Genomic DNA, 19682 nt, shown 5'->3' with positions numbered 1-19682 from the left:
TTTATCATCATGGTTACATAACTTGAAGCCGTTAACATAGGTTAGGGTTTCAGTTATCAAACACTCACACTATGCTTAATCCACACCAAATTCACCTTTGCACTTTGATTCTTCAACAAATTTGCATGCACAATCTTCTACAAATAGTTGTTCACACAAATCACTTAAGTTCACTCTTTGCTCTCGAAAATGTAGGATAACCTAATGAGTTTCTTTTTCTTATTCAATAAGCAAAAAAGTTGCTCCTAATGTTTATTAGGGCATATTAAATATTTTTCACCTCGTACTCAATTACCACATATAACTCAGTCAAAACATCATTTCCATCACACACTCGGTTAGCACAATAGAGTTGTCTCAAGCTAGGGTAACACACCATCTCTACTTATAACATTACTTAGTCAATACTTTATCTTTAGTTACCAACAATCTCAGTGTGTCTTGCCAACTTTTCTGACTTCCAATATACATGAGTTGTGCTTGTGCATCATACAATATGTAGATATGGACTTCATCCCATTATATTCTAGGAATGATGTAGGATATATCAATAGTAATGCAGTTCCATACCTTATTCTAAGGTATAGTTGGAAGTAGATATTTCACCTAATCCATTGGACGAGTTGCCACCATTAATTACATTTGATGTATCATTCTCTTTTGTCTTCCTTATCTGCTTGTTCATTTCTTTACAAACTTCATCAATAATGACTTTTCCTTTTCCTTTTGGATCTTCCTCTTTAGGTGTTGACACTCGGTACCTATAATTCTTGCTTAAGTGACTGACCCTGCAGAAATGATAACATGTCATTCCAGAATTCCTCCATTTTATAGGTCTACCTCCAAAGTGAAATCTCATGTAATCAACAACATTATGACCATACTTGCACATGTTGTGCAAGAATGTTAATGTATTAATCACTAGAGTTATAGAGTTAGGTTATACATTTAAGTTTTGATAGTTATAAAATAGTAGTCGATTAAAGGAGGATGCTAACTTATTAATCATTAGGGTTATAGAGTTAGGTTATACATTTCAGTTTTGGTAGTTATTAAATAGCAACTCAACTACTATATGACTACTTTATTTATGTACTAAAACTTGTTGAACATGTGACAATAAAGTTTTGATTATGTTTTAATTATTTTGTATTATATTAGTTTTCTGGGTCTAACAATGGTATTAGAGAAGACAATTTTTGGGTGTGTGAAAATTAAGGGTCCAACATTTGTAGACATGATGTAGATTCATTACCCTCATTACCTGCTTTGCAATATTTTTATTTTTTTGAAATGATAGCAAGACATGACTTTACATGTGCCACATCTATTTGGCTTTACTTTTATGTTGTAGGCTATGCTATTTTGTTTCAATGGAGAATGTGGATTGAGTCAAATATTTTTTGTTACTTTAAGTTTCTATTTGTTTCAAAATTTAGTTCAACAGATTAGTCTCCTTTTATTAGATGAAAGTCGATTCATGGTTCTTTTGGTTATCATCTTTTAGTGTTGCAAGTTGAAATTAATTCCCAAAAAGCATATGTGGCATTATTTGAATGAAATCAAGAATAAGTTATGAGCAATTTTTGGGCTATTATTTTTGGTATCAAACATTATTCCTCATTAATAATGTTTTGGAATTAATGGGATATTGAGTTTCAAACTTCGAGCATCCAAATTTGTCCCAAATTAAGATATCCTTATTTATAATAAATCATCCATGAATCAGTAGAAAACAATTTATTATTGATTAGTTTTGGTTTCAATTAGATTTTAAAAGGTTTCAAAATCAATTACTTGTGGTTGGCATCAGTTTGAGTCAATGACTGCAAGAATTAAATCTAGGTTGGAAATCCCAATCTAAGAAAATGTCATGAAGTTAGTTTGAATTATTATGAACTAGTTTACATTCTTCTCGAATATGAAACAATTTGATTTTATAAGAATGTGAATTGGTCTTCTTGGAAGCACAAAGTTTAGTGGAATTTTCTAATGAGATTCATTTTATTTTCTATAATGGTATCAAACTCCTTTATGACTATAATTTTGTTGTTGAGAAAGGAATGCCATTGTTTTCGTTGATGCTAGTTCAGTTTTGGAGAACATTACATGTTGAGGAATGATATAATTTGTCTCTATCCTCTCATTTTGATGATAGTAGATGACATTTGATATGAAGATTTTAGAAATTCTCTCTTATGCTCTACAACAAATTTCTTATCAATGTTTAATTCATCATAGCTATGTCTATGTAATCAAAAGCTTGAAATTGGTCATATAGACAAAGTACATTTTGTAGTAGAAGTACTATTCACAGAGAGTTTGAATTCTTATTAAAGCTTATGCTCAATCAAAATTGAAATTTTGATTTTAAGAAGGGAAAGATTTAAAGATTGGATTTCTTTTTAGTTGGTAGTATATTTTTCTTCGTGTAGACTTGCTTCAATCAATAAAACTAATAGGTTGTTATCAAGATATTTAGTGCTTTGTTTTACAATATTACAAGGTAGAAAAGGCAACGAGAATCAATGAAGAAAAATAAATTCAAATAGAAGCTCCAAATAAGGTGAATGTTGATGACAATAATCGTGGCAATTAAATTTTATTGGTGAAAATTATTTTGGAGATAAAATTTGTGATTATTATGATGATAAAGTTGTGGCCTCTTATACAATAATTCCATATTGAAATCATTTTGTTGATATTATTTCCTCTCATCTGTCAAGGGAAGGAATATTATGTGTTTGTTAGATTCAAGTTCAAGTAAGTGGTAATTTCAAATTCAAGTCCAATCAATATCAGATTCAAACTCAATGCAAGTGAGTGGTAATTTCAAATTAAGTTCAAGTGAGTGACATTATAGTACTTCATTTCAGATTCAATTTCAAGTAAGTGGAAATTTTAGATTCAAACTCAATGTAATCATTTTCAAACAAATGGACGAAACAAGTTCATTGCACATGTAATGTGTGCTATTATCAAATTTTCATATGGATAGAACAAGTTCACAACATCAATGTGTGTTATTCTTTTGCACCCAATGTGTTTCTCTTATCAAATTGTAACATGAACAATACAAGTTCATTGCACCTAATGTGTGTTATTTACAATGATTAGGCACCCAAAGTGTCCTAATTCAAAAGGGAAAAAATAAGCCTCAAACTGAGACATATCAAAACAATAGGCTTATTATATAAATTTAAAGTCCAACAATGGGCAACATGTTGAAGTATAAAAGTTTTAACCTTGTAAGTTCAAACGTTGATCATATCACAGTAACAAGCTTTCAAAAGATGATTGAGGTCAACCAATAAATGTGGCTAGTTGAGCTCAAAGTTTGAGGAGTTAAAAATACTCCCTAATTTCATGTATCCCTTTATGATTAAGGGGGGGATGTTAATGTATTAATCATTAGGGTCATAGAGTTAGGTTATACATTTTAGTTTTGGTAGTGATTAAATAGTAGTCAGTGAGGGGGGAGGGGATGTTAACATATTAATCATTAGGGTTATAGAGTAAGGTTATACATTTCAATTTTGGTAGTTGTTAAATAGCAATTCAACTGCTATATGACTACTTTATTTATGTAATGAATCTTGCTGAACATGTCACAATAAAGTTTTGATTATGCTTTAATTATTTTGTATTATATTAGATTTCTGGGTCTAACACAGGAATACCATGTATTGTAATCCCAATTGATTATATTACCTTTCTTTCTTAGTGTCCAGTTAGACTTCATTTGTGATCTATAATCTTGTGACTTGTGTCCAAATTTATTGCAAGTATAGCAATATCCATTGAACCAATACTTCTTAGGGACTGATTGAACTTAGATCTATATTCATATGCTTGGTGACCATAATTGTTGTAATTATAACAATATCCATCAAACTTGGGAGTACCACTGGACTTGCCAATTTTTCTCCTGTAGACATTTGTTGTGTGTCCAAGATTTCTACAATGATAGCATGTAGGTTTCTTTGGATTCAGATTGGTGTACACATTCCTTTGTTTAACTTGCTTGGATGATTCTCCTTCCTTGGTAGTGGAATTCTTGTTATAGCCCAGTCCAGATGTGTCTCTCAGTCACCTTTTTCCTCTAAGTTGTTCATCCAATATCTTAATACTTTCCTCTTATCTCTTCAGTCTCTCATTTGTTTCTTTTTCATATTTTTGTTTACTCTTCATCTTTTCATTTTTTTTTCTCAATTCAACAATCTCTTCAATATTCCTACCAATATAATGATTTTCATCAAGTAGTTGGTTCACCAAATCATAGTGATTGTAGGTCAACCTTGTGATTTCTTCATCCTTAGCATCTAGTCTTGTAGTGTTTTGTCTCTTTTCTTCTTCCATCATTCTTTTCTTGTCCTCAACTTTTCCTTTTTGCTTTATTACTTCACACATCCTAGTAGATTGCAATTCTTGTTATGTTTTCAATAATTTTATCTGCTTGGCGAGGTTGTGCTTTTTACTCAACTTTTTATTGCATCTTATGACTAATCTTCAATTCCTCCTTATATTGCTAGAATCTTCAACCTTTGATAGGCTTAACACTTTCCTATGTCATAAACTTGTCTTTATCGCTTCAAAAATCCTCTCAACAACAATATAACTATGTTCTAGCTAGATATTTTATAGTTTATTTTGCCTCTCTGATCTCTGACCTATTTAGGTTTTAGAAATCCTCTAGACTTCATCCTTGATCGAAATCAATAATTGATAATAATCTATCATTCCATACTTTTCTTTTCTATATTTTCATTGGCATTTTCTTCCTTGAACTCCATGAATTAAGTTTCTTGCTCGATGTGATCATTTCGCATTAGATTTTGTGTCAAATCAAACTTGTATGTAGCTTTTTTCCACTCGGTAAATACTTTGTTTTGTATGTTGTCCCTCGATAATGTCTCTTCTAGGTGATCTTTATTTGGCACGGTGAGGTCTTCTACTTAGTAAATATAGAATATCTCAGTGAATACTGAGCTCAATAGTAGCTATACACTTGTCAATCTCTTCCTTCACTACTTGGTGAGTATAGTTACTTTGTTCATCGACTATCATTTGCACTTCTTCTCTTCTGTATTTTTTACACTAATAGATAACACAATTCTTTATGGAAGTAACAATATCTTGTAGGTATGAAGCTTTTATGGTCTATTGGATTTTGTAGGATTTTATGTTTTTACATGTAGCAGGTTTTTTGGGGGCTTGTTTTTGCCTCCATTCTTGTTTAATTTATTGTTAAGGGTTTAAAATTCCAATTCCACTATTGGGGGTTTCAATGTGATTGTCCTTGCATTTTGACTTCATTTCATTTGGTTAGCTTTATTCTCAAATACTACTTTCAAGAATTTGCATTTTTATTTCCATGCATCAATTATTTTCAATATCAATGAGTTGGTCATAGGGTTTTAAATATACTGGAAATAGTTTAAGAGCCCCAACATATAATGTAATAGGTAATGCTATGAGTGCATGTAAAAGAAACATATTAATTGTTATATTATCATTGATGTCAAAGTCTTAGTTAGCTAGACATTATGCTAACTCAATAGAGTGGCATATCATTTGATTGATAAAGAGGACTTGAAGAAAGTATGATGAAGACAAAATTGATAAGTATGGTATTCAATAGGTACTTGAATGAGTTGGGCAGTGATAGTAATATTGGTTTGATTATTTTATAATCACATATTGTTGCAATGTATTGAAGAACACAAGCTTAACATGGTAATAAGGTTAATGAAGGGAGATTGTATTCACTGAGTGACCACAATATTGCCTGAGCAAGTCTAGTAATAACTGAGTTATATATTACCCGAGTAAATGTTATGTTTACTGAGTAATAACTAGATGAAAAAGTTTTGATAATTGGATTATAAGGCTAACTTTTGATGGAAATTTGGAAAGTTGAAGATGGTCTAAGGCATGAGTCAAAGTTTTTTACAAGATCAATGACTGGAAAATTTTGACAAGGATCTGATGATGAAAATTGAAAAAGGATAAGGATGTGTACAAAGTTCTATGCAATTTATATTTTTTGAGTGTCTAAATTCATTCTATGGAATTTTGAATTTGGAAATTTGGTATGACCCTAAGATCAAGGATTGTGATTAAGCAACAAAAGATGGAAGAATTTGGAAGCTTGGAGGTGATTATTTAAGTAGGAGATCAAGATATTTAGGTTGTTGGTTTGAAGTTGATTTCTTTATATTATTGTTTTGAGGCTGATTTGGTTGTTGGTTTGTTATGATCTGGATGTTGCTGATAGAATACAAAGAGGATATGAAAATGTTATTTGAAGAAGGTGAAAGAAGATAGCTAAGTCAAGTAAATTGAGTAGAGGAAGGAGAAAGAGGAGTGAATTAACTAGTCAAAAGTACAAAGTGAAAGGAGAACAAAATGGGAGATTAGATGGATAAAGTAGCAAGGACAAGAGTTGTGAACAAAAGAATGTAGTTATTATTCTTAACATATGATTTATACTATTACTTACTAACCATTGTAGCAAAAAATCTCACAATGTTGAGTGGACCTAACGAGTTCATGAAATCCTATATGGTAAAATCGATTAATGGTGTTTGTAAGTCCTTTAGAGCATACCATTCTTTAGACAAGATCAAGGAGTGATAAGGTTTAGATGATCTTTTGGTGAAATCCTGCAATAAGGCCACATTAATAATTTATATGTAACCTTTAACAAGGTTGGCTCCTAGCAGAACTCACTTCATAAGAGTAAATATTACTAGATTGCCAGTACTAGGTGGTTTTTTCCTTCAGAGGGTTTCCACGTTAAAAATCATGGTGTCAAACGTGTGAATGTATTTTGTGTTGCAAATTATTTTTACATGTTTTATAGTTTACTACAACTCAGTAACAACTAAATAATTGCAAGATAATAACTAAGTTATTTTACTAACACTCGGTAATGCAAAGTACAATAAGTTAACAATTTGGAATAAAGTGATTGAAAGAGTTAAATGATTAGTTGAATGATTACACTGAGTGATTGCTATTAAAGTTTATGAAGTTATATTGGTATAACTAAACATAATTGACTCCCCCCCACCTCAGTTATCTAACAATTGGTATAAGAGCACAATGCTTGGAAAAATAAGTTTAAAGGAACTCAAGATAAATATCGAAGATGTATAGGAGAGAGCTACCAAAGCTAAACAAGGAGAAATTTTCCTCATTGAAAGACATAATGAATTTAAATCTTTTTGGCATTGAACATAAAGTAACACACTAATTGGAACATGAATATGTTACCCCTATTGGTCCCTTGACTATGGGAAAAATGAATGAGAAAAGGAACCACAATAGTATGATGATTGAGATTGCATCTTCTCTCAATGATGTCGAGTGTGATGATATCAAGAACTGTGATTATGCTAAATAGATGTAGGATAGACTGCAACTTATACATGGTAGAGATGAAAATGTGCTAAGAGCTCAATCTAAAAGCTTGAGAGGCAAGTATGATGATATGTGAATGAAAGAACGTGAGAATGTTGCACAATATGTGAACCAGATCAAAGAAGTGGTAAGTGAAATCAAAGCTACTGGAGGAACAATCCTTTATTAGGAAATCATGAGTAAAGTTCTCAGGACTCTTTTGCTTATTTATGCTATCAAATTTTCTACAATTCAAGAAGTAAGAGATATGCTTAGTAATGATCTAACACTTGATGGTCTAGTTGACCAGTTAACTGTATTTGAGTTAAGAAATTATGATAACAATATGGTTACAATGGGAAATGAATTTAAGTCTTTACTAACCTTTGACAATTCAAAGGAAGAGAAGAAAAGTAAAGAAGAAAGTGAAAATGAATCTAGAGATGATCTGGATGAGCTTGAAGCATTTCTTGCAAGAAGGTTGTCAAGAGGTAAAGGTAAATACAAAGGTAAAGTACCCTTGATATATATCAAATATAATGAGGTTGATCGCTTTTCTGCTAAATATCCTAAGAAAATAAAGAGTGACATAAATGACAAGAAGGATTTTAAGTATATAAAGAACAAAGACTACAAAGATAAAGGAAAGAAGTCATGCTATATAGTTGAGAAAGAGCATACTGAGTCCAATTCTGATGATGACAAGGAAGTAATTGAAATGATTTATGTTACAATCAAGGAAGATCCAAATGGTGAAAGGCATGAAAGTGAAACTACCCTTATTTCACATGTTAGTAAGAATGATTCATGGATTATTGATAGCAGATTCTCACATCACATGAGGAGTGATCTAAGTAAGTTTGATAAATTTGAAGAAATTAATGATGGTGGAATAGTTAAGTTAGGTAATAATTTTCCATGCCCAATAAAAGGTAAAGGATCACTAATGTTGAATGATAAGATTAGATGTGATGATGCATATTGGGTTCAAGGACTTAAATATAATCTTTTGAGTGTTGCACAATTGAATAACTTAGGTCACAAGCTGAAATTTGAGAAAAGAAAGGTCAAGACCTTTGATGAAGAAGGAAATCTGATTGGAACATGAATGAAAACAAAAGGTAACTTATTCTACCTTGATCCTACAGTTGAGACATGCTTATTTGCTCAAGTTGAGGATGTGTGGTTATGGAATAAAAGGTTGTGTCATGTAAACTTTGAGAACATGGTGAAATTAAATTGAAAGAAAAGAGTAAGAGGCTTAGTGTTGCAAAAACCAAAAAAAAGTTGTGTAAAGAATGTCATATTAGTAAGATAAAAAATTCTTGTTTTTCTATAGAGACACACACTTAAAATGATATCCTCGGATTCATGCATATATATTTATGTGGTCCAATTGGTGTTGATAGTTACTATGGTGATAAATATTTCATGTTTTATGTTGATGATTATTAAAGCATGACAATTGTAATGTTCACAAAGGTGAAATTGCATGCTTTTGATGCGTTTAAATGGTATAAAGATAGAGTTGAAAAGGAAACTAATAAATCTCTAAAATGTTTAAGATCTAATAGAGGTGGTGAGTTTATGTCTATTGAATTCACTAACTTGTGTGCTGAGAATGGAATTAAAAAAAAAATTATTTGCACCGAGGACACCACAACAAAATGGGATTGTTGAAAGGAGAAATGGGTCAATTATGGATTGTGCAAGGACATTGATGATTGAGAAGGAGACTCCTGAGATATTATGGAGAGAGGCAATTAGTGTTGTTTACACTCTCAATCGAATTCAATTGAAGAAAGGAACAAACAAGACACCCTATGAACTATGGTATGGTCATACACCAAATCTAAGTTATTTTAAAATCTTTGGAAGTAGGTGTTATATTCACAAAGATACAAGGAATGGTAAAATTGATGTTAAAGGAGATGAAGGCATATTCCTTGGTTATTCATATAAGAGTAAATCTTATAAATGTTTGAACAAAGCTACTAACAAGATGATTGAAAGTACAAATGTAAGATTTGATGAGTTTGTAGAGAGAAATGATGTGGAAAGCAAGAAAAAACCTAGATATTGAAATATGTTTATATATGTATATGAAGAGGCACATGATAATCTACCTGAGTTACAACATAGAGCTACCGAGAATCAGTCAGTGACACCTGAGTTATATAATGCTTTACCCAAGCACCAAATAGTTCAACCCAAGAAGGAAGTTGAACCTCTACCGAATGAAGGAAATTTTGAAAATCAAAGAACTAACCCTATATTGGCCAAATATGCAAGCAAGAATCATTCACCATAACAAATAATTGTAGATAGAAGTGTTGGAATACAAACACGAAGAAAATTAAGAGACAATACTCGTTTAACAATAGATTTTGAGCCAAGAATAGCAAAGGCTACTTTGGATGATGAATGTTAAGTTAATGCTATTAATTGAGAGGTTGATTACATTGTTGGCTTATGCTACATACAAGAAGTTAAAAGTATATTAGATGGATGTAAAAACTACATTTCTAAATGGGATACTTGAGGAGGAAATATATTGAACAATTTGAAGGATTCATTGAACCTGAAAAGAAGAACATGGTTCATATATGTCTGTAAGTTGAACAAAGCATTGTATGGATTGAAACAAGCCCCAAGAGAATGGTATGAAAGGTTACACTCTTACTTGATTAAGATTGGGATTGCTAAAACAAGTGAAAATAAATCTATATTTGAAAAATGAACGTGAAGATATGGTGTTGATTATTGAGATATTTGTTTATGACATAATACTTGGTGGAAATGACATGTTGAGTAAGATATTTTCTGAAAAAATGAGTATTAAATTTGAGATGTTAATGTTTTGTAGCTTTAGTCGAATAAAAATATGAATAATTATATGAGATATAACTTGTTCATAAATTATATATATATATATATATATATATATATATATAAAAGTTAGCTAGTATATTAATTATGTAATTAATGAATAGACATGTCCCTTTAAAGATTTAAAGAACATGTCTCTTCATAACCTTATTCCTCATATAAATATGAGAGAGATTATTAAATTTGAAACATACAAAAATAACAATTAGTATTATTTCGTTTGCAGAAATCCTTTGACTTTAAAATGGTATCAGAGTACATATTAACTTCTGGAAATCTAAACATGTTTTTTTCTTCTTTCGATGGTTGAAGAACAATATGAGACATACAAGGAAGATAAGTATTAAGCAAAAAAAAATCAATCATTCAAAATGGTTAATTACTAGTATGCAATGCTCATCATTTTTCCTAAAATTGAAGGCACATTAACAGGTGAGAGTCTTTAGCGAATGTAAATACCAACATAGATATATTGTGTGAGACTAGTCCTTCAATGTACCCAAAAGAAGTAATTTCAGATATATGGATTTAGAAGTCCCCATTCTTGCCCAACAACTAACATAAAATGATCTTTATATTGGGACATTGATTTAAGTCCGTAAATATTAAAGCGACATTGTCGTGAATGGAAAATTTTCCATGGGCCAAAAACTTGATGTGTATCTATCATTCTTGTGGGGATTATCAAATGTTAGTGTTTGTGGTTATTTCTAGAATGGGCTCCAAAATTTTAGGTTTAATTATCCTTTCTGAACATTACAATTATAAAGTGTTTGGGCCTTCATGAATGTAGAGCCTGAAGCTAACCTGGTATTTTTGTCATATATAATATTGGAGTTTGGGTGGAGTTCCGTCATATTAAATCAGTGACATGAATAGAAGAGCCAAAAATGTAAAGTTACCGGAATAACATGGCACTATGTTTATGTTTTACAACTCATAGAAAGCAGTGATAAACCCCCAACAAAAAAGAGAGATGTGCAATAGCAAACTTCTATGAAAAAGAAAACATTTTACACCTAAAATATACAATGAACTTCATAAGATAATGCACAATGAATAAATAATAGTGGTGATGGTTATTAATAGCCAATGAGAATGGATTGGGTCTTGATATAATTGGAGACATCTAAATATCCAATACCATCATGAGTACCACACTTGGGTGTCAATATTGAATTATGAGAAAGGATTTCATGTTTTAAACAATCTTTTGTTATTTGACATGAATGAAAAGAGAAATATAAAGAAAAGCACACAAAGAAACAAAAGGTAGAAGTAGATTCTACCTTTATTTTTCATAGATATGGGTTCAGCCTAAACATGTACAAATTATGCATCGTAACGGGCTCCTGATGTTTTCATAATAGATGCATATGTAACCTGAGTATGTGGAGTTCCACGTTATAGTCTCACTCTCCCAACTTGATGTGTCGAATGCAATACATCTTACAATTAAGGTATAGTAGAAGCTAAAGGGTTCTATGAATCTACTATGAGTACATATCAATTGAGTCCACAATGAATATTAAGGACAGTTTGTTTAGAACTTTTCACCACGAATATTATGAGAAGGACATCATATCAAAGGTAAATTTATAATTTATTATAAATGTCTCAGTGCTTCGATTGCTTATCAAAGAATATTATGCAATACTCTCTATTCTTCTCATAGTGGAGGACTTTGAGTTGTAGCATAATAAACTCATCATCCCACAAACCAACAATAAAACTAATACTTAGAAAGAAGAAAGAAGCAGATTACCTCAAGAAGAATACTTATGAGAATTTTCTCCAAAATCATGAGATGAGTATTCTTTCTTTAGTACCTATTTTTTATTTTGCAATTAGTCTCTTATTTGTATCCTTGTATGTACTATAAGAGTCATTTTCTTTGTTATTCATTTGTTTATTTCTTTGGTATTTGAGGATGTTCTTGCAGGAAAAATAATGGTACATTAGGAATGTTGCCTAATACGAGTACCATTCTCTAACAAGAGGGAGTTTGAGACATCCATTAGAGAGGGAGAAGATTGATGATATGCTTTAGTTTACATCCATGAATCTTGGTTATATTGGTTCAGAATGAGTAGACTATGCTGAGATGGTTTCTTTACTAATCAGAAAATTATAGAAGCTAAGGGGACTATGATTCATGGGATCAAGTTCTATGTGATCCAATGATATCTAGACTATGAAAGTATACTTATTGAACCATAGAGCATAACTGTTCATTAGAGGAAATCTTGGAGAAAGAGAGGGAGCAGATAGAGGATATGGTTCAGATTCAGAGGAAGTTTTTGACACCTTATTGGAGATAACCTTGACAAGGAGGTCAAAAGGTTAGTGTTTCTTCATGAAGAAGAAGTTCCAAAAGAAATCCCCTGTAATACATTCTTCCCTATAAGAGATAAGTTGAAGTGAAAACCTTACTCTCTGATATGATTCATGGTGCATGTCATGAAAACATCACATGATAGTATCTATGGTGACTTCATGTGAACTTTTCATGTCATGTGTGTATGGGCTTGTCCCATGTGTACATCATGAGGAAGTGGCGACTTCAAAATGATTATCACTTGTATTTGCAGAAGTTATTGGAAGGTGAATATCTTACAATAACTTAAATCATGATATACATTTTGTGTAAATATTGAAATAGATAATGAAAGGCTTTATATTGTAAATCAACATTTAAGTGTTAGATGTCATTAAATTATCCATCTATAAGTTTTTTGTATAGATATATGTTAGGTATTCGGTGAATATCTTTCCTTGATATTCTAATAGGCCATTAGCATATTGAGTACTTGGTGGATATCATTAATTTGATGTTCTGATAGGCCATTACTCATAGTCAGTGGTGGATATCATTAAATTAATGTTATGATAGGCCAATGCTCATGCTACTAGATATGATGTCAAGTTAGTAGTTGGTGAATATCCTATGTTGATAATATGATAGGCCAATATTTATATGATATCATATATTGGAAGTCATATGATCAAAGACTTCCTTCATTGTATTATTTATAATAATGACCAATAGTGTTCTACTTATCTTGTGTTTATCCTCCCTAGCTAAGAGGGAGTGTTAATATTTTGTAGCTTTAGTCAGATAAGCCTATGAATAATTATATATGAGATATACTTATTCATTATATATAAGGTTATTATGTATAGATGTGTGTGTGTGTGTGTGTACACACACACACACACACACACACACACACACACACACACACACACACACATGTATGTATGTTAGCATGTATAATCATTTATGTAATTAATGAAGAGATATGTCCCTTTAAAGAACATATCTCTTCATAACCTTATTCCTAATATAAATGTGTGAGAGATTACTACATTTGAAACATACAGAAATAACAGATAGTATTATTTCATTTGCAATAATCCTCTAACTTTAACAAGTGACATAAAAAAAATCATTGGATTGCAAGTATATCAAACAAAGAAAGCTATATGTGACTTAATCTAAGTATGTGAAAGAAATCTTGAAGACATTTGGGATGGATCAATCTAAGCCAATTGGTACACCTATGGTGACTAGAGTAAAATTATCAAAAGAAGACTTTGTTGTTGAGTTAAATGAAACTCAATATAGATCTATGATTGGAAAGTTATGGTATGTTGTACATAATAAACTAGATATTGCACTTGCTATTGGAATTGTTGTAAGGTTTTCATCTAATCCAAAGGGGACTCACATGACTATTGTGAAAAGGATATTCATATATCTCAAAAGAACTAAAGATTATGGCCTATGGTATAAACAAGAGGATGACTTTAATCTTAGTGTCTACATAGATGCTAATTATATTGGAAATGTTGATGACAAAAAATGCACAAGTGGTAGAGATTTCATTTTAGGAGAAAGATTGATAACATGGACAAGCAAGAAACAAAGTTGTATTTCACAGTCTATTGCTGAAGTTGGATATGTTGCTATCACAATCAATAGTTTAAATATTATATGGATTAAGAAACTATTGGAAGGCATGCAAGATGAGGTAACTGAGCCTGTTACTATTTATTGTGATAATACTAGTGCCTTAAATATTTTGAAAATTTGGTGATGCGTGCAAAACAAAGCACATATCAATTAAATATCATTATTTAAGGGAGTAAGTACATGAGAAAATAGTGAGGCTTGAATATGTGAAGTCTAAGGAAAAAATTGCTTACATATTTACCAAGCCATTGCCTAAGGATGCTTTTGAGTATCTAATAGGTAAATTGGGGTCCTGCCCCTATCCAAAAGTCACTAGATGAAGATGCATGTTGCATTAATTCATGATTGAATTGCAAAATCTTTATGGAGTCGATGCATAAGTGTTCACACTTCAGGAGAATTTTTGAAGTTGTGAAAGTGACTATGATGAAATCAATGTAATCAATACATGCAAGGTATAAGGATAACTACAAGGTTTTATAAGTTTCACACTGGAATTTATAATGACCTTTGGCATTTTGGTCAAAGGGGGAGATAGATGATGGGAGATGATATAAATGATGATAAGGTTACCAAACAAGAAAGGGAATATGATTGAAGAGAATATTAGATTGAAGATTGAAACTAAAATAAGAGATCGTATTCTAAGGGGGATAAATGTTGAAGATGTTGAAGATTGTTGTTGCTAAAGATACAGACTGAGTACATACGATGAAAAATAATGAAGACAAGACCTGCAAAGTTGTATTGTTGTCAATTCATAACTTTGATTATGTTATGTAATGTTTTATAATGTACAATCATATGTTATGTGTTTTCATCAATGCTAATAGAGGAGATTGTTAGCCTCAACTGATAATGTAATAGGTAATTCTATGAATGTATGTAAAAGAGTCATGTCAGTTGTTATATTGTTATTAATGTCAAAGTCTTAGTTGCTAGATGTTATGCTAATTCAATAGAGTGACGTATTATTTGATTGATGAAGAAAATTTGATTGATGAAGAAGATTTGAAGAAAGTATGATGAAGAAAAAATTGATAAGTATGGTATTCAACGGGTACTTGAATGAGTTGGACAATGAATTGTAATATTGGCTTGATTATTTTACAATCATATATTGGTGCAATGTATTGAATAACACAAGATAAACCAAGTAACAAGGTTAATGAAAGGAGATTGTATTCACCAAGTGACCATAATATTGCCCGAGCGAGTTTATTAATAACTGAGTGAACTATATTACTTGAGTAAAGGTTATGTTTAGCGAATAATAACTAGATGAACAAGTTTGGAGAATTGGAATCTAAGGTTGACTTTTGATGGAAATTTGGAAAGTTCGAGATGGTCTAAGGCATGAGTCAAAGTTTATTACAAGATCAATGACTAGGAAAATTCAATAACGATCTGATAATGGAAATTGAAGAAGGATAAGGATGTGCACAAAGTTCTATGCAAGTTATATTTTTTGAGTGTCTAGATTCATTGTATGGAGTTTTGAATCTGGAAATTTGGTATGAACCTAAGATTGAAAATTGTGATTAAGTGACAAAAGATAGAAGAATTTGGAAGCTTGGAGATAACTATTTAAGGAGGAGATCGAGAATTTTTTTAGGTTGTTGGTTTGAAGCTGATTTTGTTATATTATTGGTTTGAAGCTGATTTCATTATATTGCTAGTTTGAGGCTGACCTAGTTGTTTATTTATAATGTTGTTCATGTTGTTGATAAAATGCAAGGGAGGAAATCAAAGTGCAATGTTGAAGAAGGTGAAAGAAGATAGTTGAGCCAGGTAAACCAAGAAGAGGAAAGAAAAGGAGTGAATTAGCTAGTCCAAAGTACAAAGTGAAAGGAGATTAGAGTGGGAGATTAGATAGAGATAAGAGCAAGGAATAGAGATCTGAACAAGAAAATGTAGTTGTTTTTCTTTACATATCATTCCTACTATTACTTTCTAGCCATTGTAGTAGAAAATCTCGCAAAGTCAAGTGAGCCTAACAAGTTTGTGAAATCCTATATGGTAACATCAATTAGGGGTGTCCGTAAGTCTTTTAGAGCGGGCCACTCTTTCGAAAAGATCAATGAGTGATAAGGTCTAGATGTTCTTTTGGTGAAATCCTCTAACAAGGTCAAATTAACAATATGTATGTGACCTTTAATGAGGTTGGATCCTAACAGAGCTTACTTCATAAGAGTGAATATTTTTTAGTTGTTGGTCCTAGGTGGGTTTTCCCATCATAGGGTTTCAACGTTAAAAATCATGGTGTTAAATGTGTGAATGTTATTTCTACATGTTTTACATTTTACTGCAACTCAATAACAAGTAAGTAACTGCAAGGTAATGACTAAGTTATTTGACTGATACTCGATAATGCAAAGAATACTAAGTTAACAATTTGGAATAAAGTGATTGAAAGAGTTAAATGATAAGTTGAATTATTACACCAAGTAATTGTTGTTAAAATTTATGAAGTTATATTCGCACATAAATTTTTTGAAGGGACTGTATGATAATTGAACATAATTGATTTACTATTAGAAATGTCTAGAATAAATATGAGGGGGGTGGGGTGGGGGGTGAATTAGTTACTCAAGGTCCTTAAGTACCACTTCAACAACTAAACACAAACACTCATTGTTCTTCTTATCCTATTGTTACTCAATCTCTACTATAAAAATATTATCTTAAACATAACTTGCTTTGCATAATGAAAACATTATCAAATGTAAAACATACAAAGCATTCAACATAGATTTTGACACTAGGATTTTACGTGGAAATCCAATTTGGAAAAAACCACTGGTAACATGTCAACCAATTTTTCACTCTTTCAAAGTGAGCTTTGTTAGGAGCCAACCCGGTTAAAGGTTACAAAATACAATGTTAAATGTGACCTTGTTAAAGGATTTAATCACCCTATTAGGAGTGGCCTTGTTAGAGGACTTTGATCATTCCATTTAGAATGTCACCTAGTTATAGGATTTACATAGATTGCTAAGTCTTTAAATGACTGTTAGGTCAACCTCTGTTAAAAGGATTTCAATACAAACTATTTATAATGATTAGAAAGAAAATAGTAGGTTTTCATCCGTGTGATTACAACTCACTTTTGTAGGTTTAGATCTATGTTTGGTCCTTGTGAAAACTCACTAATAAGCCTTCTATTGTCATATCCAATCTTGATTCACTTGGAAACCCTTCAAGCAATCAATCTACTCTTCTCAATAGCACTTAAGCCTTCTGCTTAGATTCACTTATCAATATCAACATCATCTCTGCAAGATTTTTCCTTTAGCTTCACATTCACTCACACACTTGTGCATTTCTGATCCACTTATGTATGCATGTGTCTCTTACATATATATGCACTCTATCTCACTCACTCACTTTATTTGTTTGGCTTTGTACCTTTTTAAATAGGCAATTCTTGCTTTACCATTTTTTTAATCACCACCGTAGATCTTAAGGTTTACGATCAGGCTCAACATGATTCATTGTATTTGTCCATCTTCTTATCAACCTCTAGAAACTTCTCTGGAATCTATTTATTAGGTCTTTACCTAATACTCTTCTTGAATTTAATGATACAACTCATCAATCTTATCTTGAACATAATTTACATCTCCTAAGAAATCAACCATGTCAGATCGATCTCACAATTTCCTCAAATTCATTCTCATACTATCACTCGAGAATCTCTAAATTCTACTACTTGGTCATTACTAAATTACTCAATCACTATAAAGATTTATAGCTCAACATCAACTATCTTGCTCAGTATCAACTATCTTGCTTGGTCAAAACAAGATTTTATCGACACTAACTATAGCTTGGTTGACACTAGCATCACTCAGTATTCCTTAGCCTTTTACTCTATTGCTCAACTTGGCTTGGCTTTCTTGACATAAATAACCACTATGCTTTATCAAATTCTATCTAATCAAATGTCCATTATAACTCCCTTTTAATAACTCAACATTTCCTCTAGGTGCTATTGTTATGAGCAATTTCTCAAATCCTCTTCATAAATCAAATAGATATGATATTAAGATTAGGTATAAATAAGTGTTATCAATAGATTTGACATCATGATAAAACAATAATTGTTTGAATTGTAAGTTTCCAATAATCTCCCTCTTTGGAATTAATGGAAGCATCTCAATATCTCAATATGTAGCAATACCACTTATTACCATACAATCTAAAATATTTCACTCTAATTCTCTATTATGAATTTCTCCCTCTGAAAAAATCTTTGTTTACAATATCTCCCTCTTTGACAACAATCTTTGTTTTCCCTCTTTGCAGTATCTCTCCTTAACTCAGTATCTTATATGTTATCTCCCTCTTGACTCTCTCTTTTTAGTAATCTCTCCCTCTATCTATCTCTCCCTCTTTGACAACAATGCCAAAGACATTGAGTTTTCTAGGCTTCAAACTCTTCATACATCTAGGTTATGTAGATTTTTTGTATGTCTAGTTGATTCTTATCATCTCTCTATCACTGATCTATTATGTTATACTAAATTATCTACCTTAGGCATGTCCCAAAGTAGAGCTAAATTGCATCATTGTGTAGGGTATTCTGATTAGCACATGTAATGCAATGCACCTTGTATTCTTAAGTAGCTTCGTTTAGGGGAATCACCCCTAGTTTATCTCTAAGATATTCATGAGCATCTTTGGGTAAGGGTTTTGTGAATATGTCAACAATTTGTTCTTTGGTATTCACATATTCTAGCTTCACGTCTTTGTCTTGAACTAGTTCCCATAAGTAGTGATACTTGATAGCAGTGTGCTTTGTCTTGGTATGCATCACTAGATTCTTTGAAATGTTGATAGCACTTGTGTTATCACAATAGATAACCACTAGATCTGTAATCTCTTCTTTCATTCCTTTTTGTAATTGCTTGATCCGCATTATGTTTGAATAGTTCACTACAACTACCACATACTTGGCTTTAGTTGTTGATTGGGAAATACAATTCTACTTTTGCTTGTCGATCACACCAATCTCTTTCCTAGAAAGAATGTACCTCCACTACTAATTTTTTTGTCGTCAATATTCCCTTCCCAATTTGAGTCAGTGAACACCTTCAGTTCAAATCTATCACTTCTTTTGTAATATAATGCACAGTCTTTTGTACCTTTCAGATATCTCAATATCCTTTTCACAACCATCATGTGATTCTCCTTAGGATTTGCTAAAACTCTAGCAACTAACCCAACTGCCAAAGCAATATTTGGTCTATTGTGAACAACATAATGTAATTTTCCAATCATGGATATGCATAAGGTTTGGTTCACTTCAATAGAATCATCATTCTTAGATAGCTTATGTCCTGTGGACACAGGTGTACTTACTAGCCTTGCATCTTCCATACCAAAAGTCTTTAGTATCTCCTTAATGTAT

This window comes from Cupressus sempervirens, chromosome 5 (genome assembly GCF_028749045.1).
Source record: "Cupressus sempervirens isolate cs-2001-9-10 chromosome 5, ASM2874904v1, whole genome shotgun sequence".
Classification (NCBI taxonomy): Eukaryota; Viridiplantae; Streptophyta; class Pinopsida; order Cupressales; family Cupressaceae; genus Cupressus; species Cupressus sempervirens.
This window is presented reverse-complemented; position numbering follows the sequence as displayed.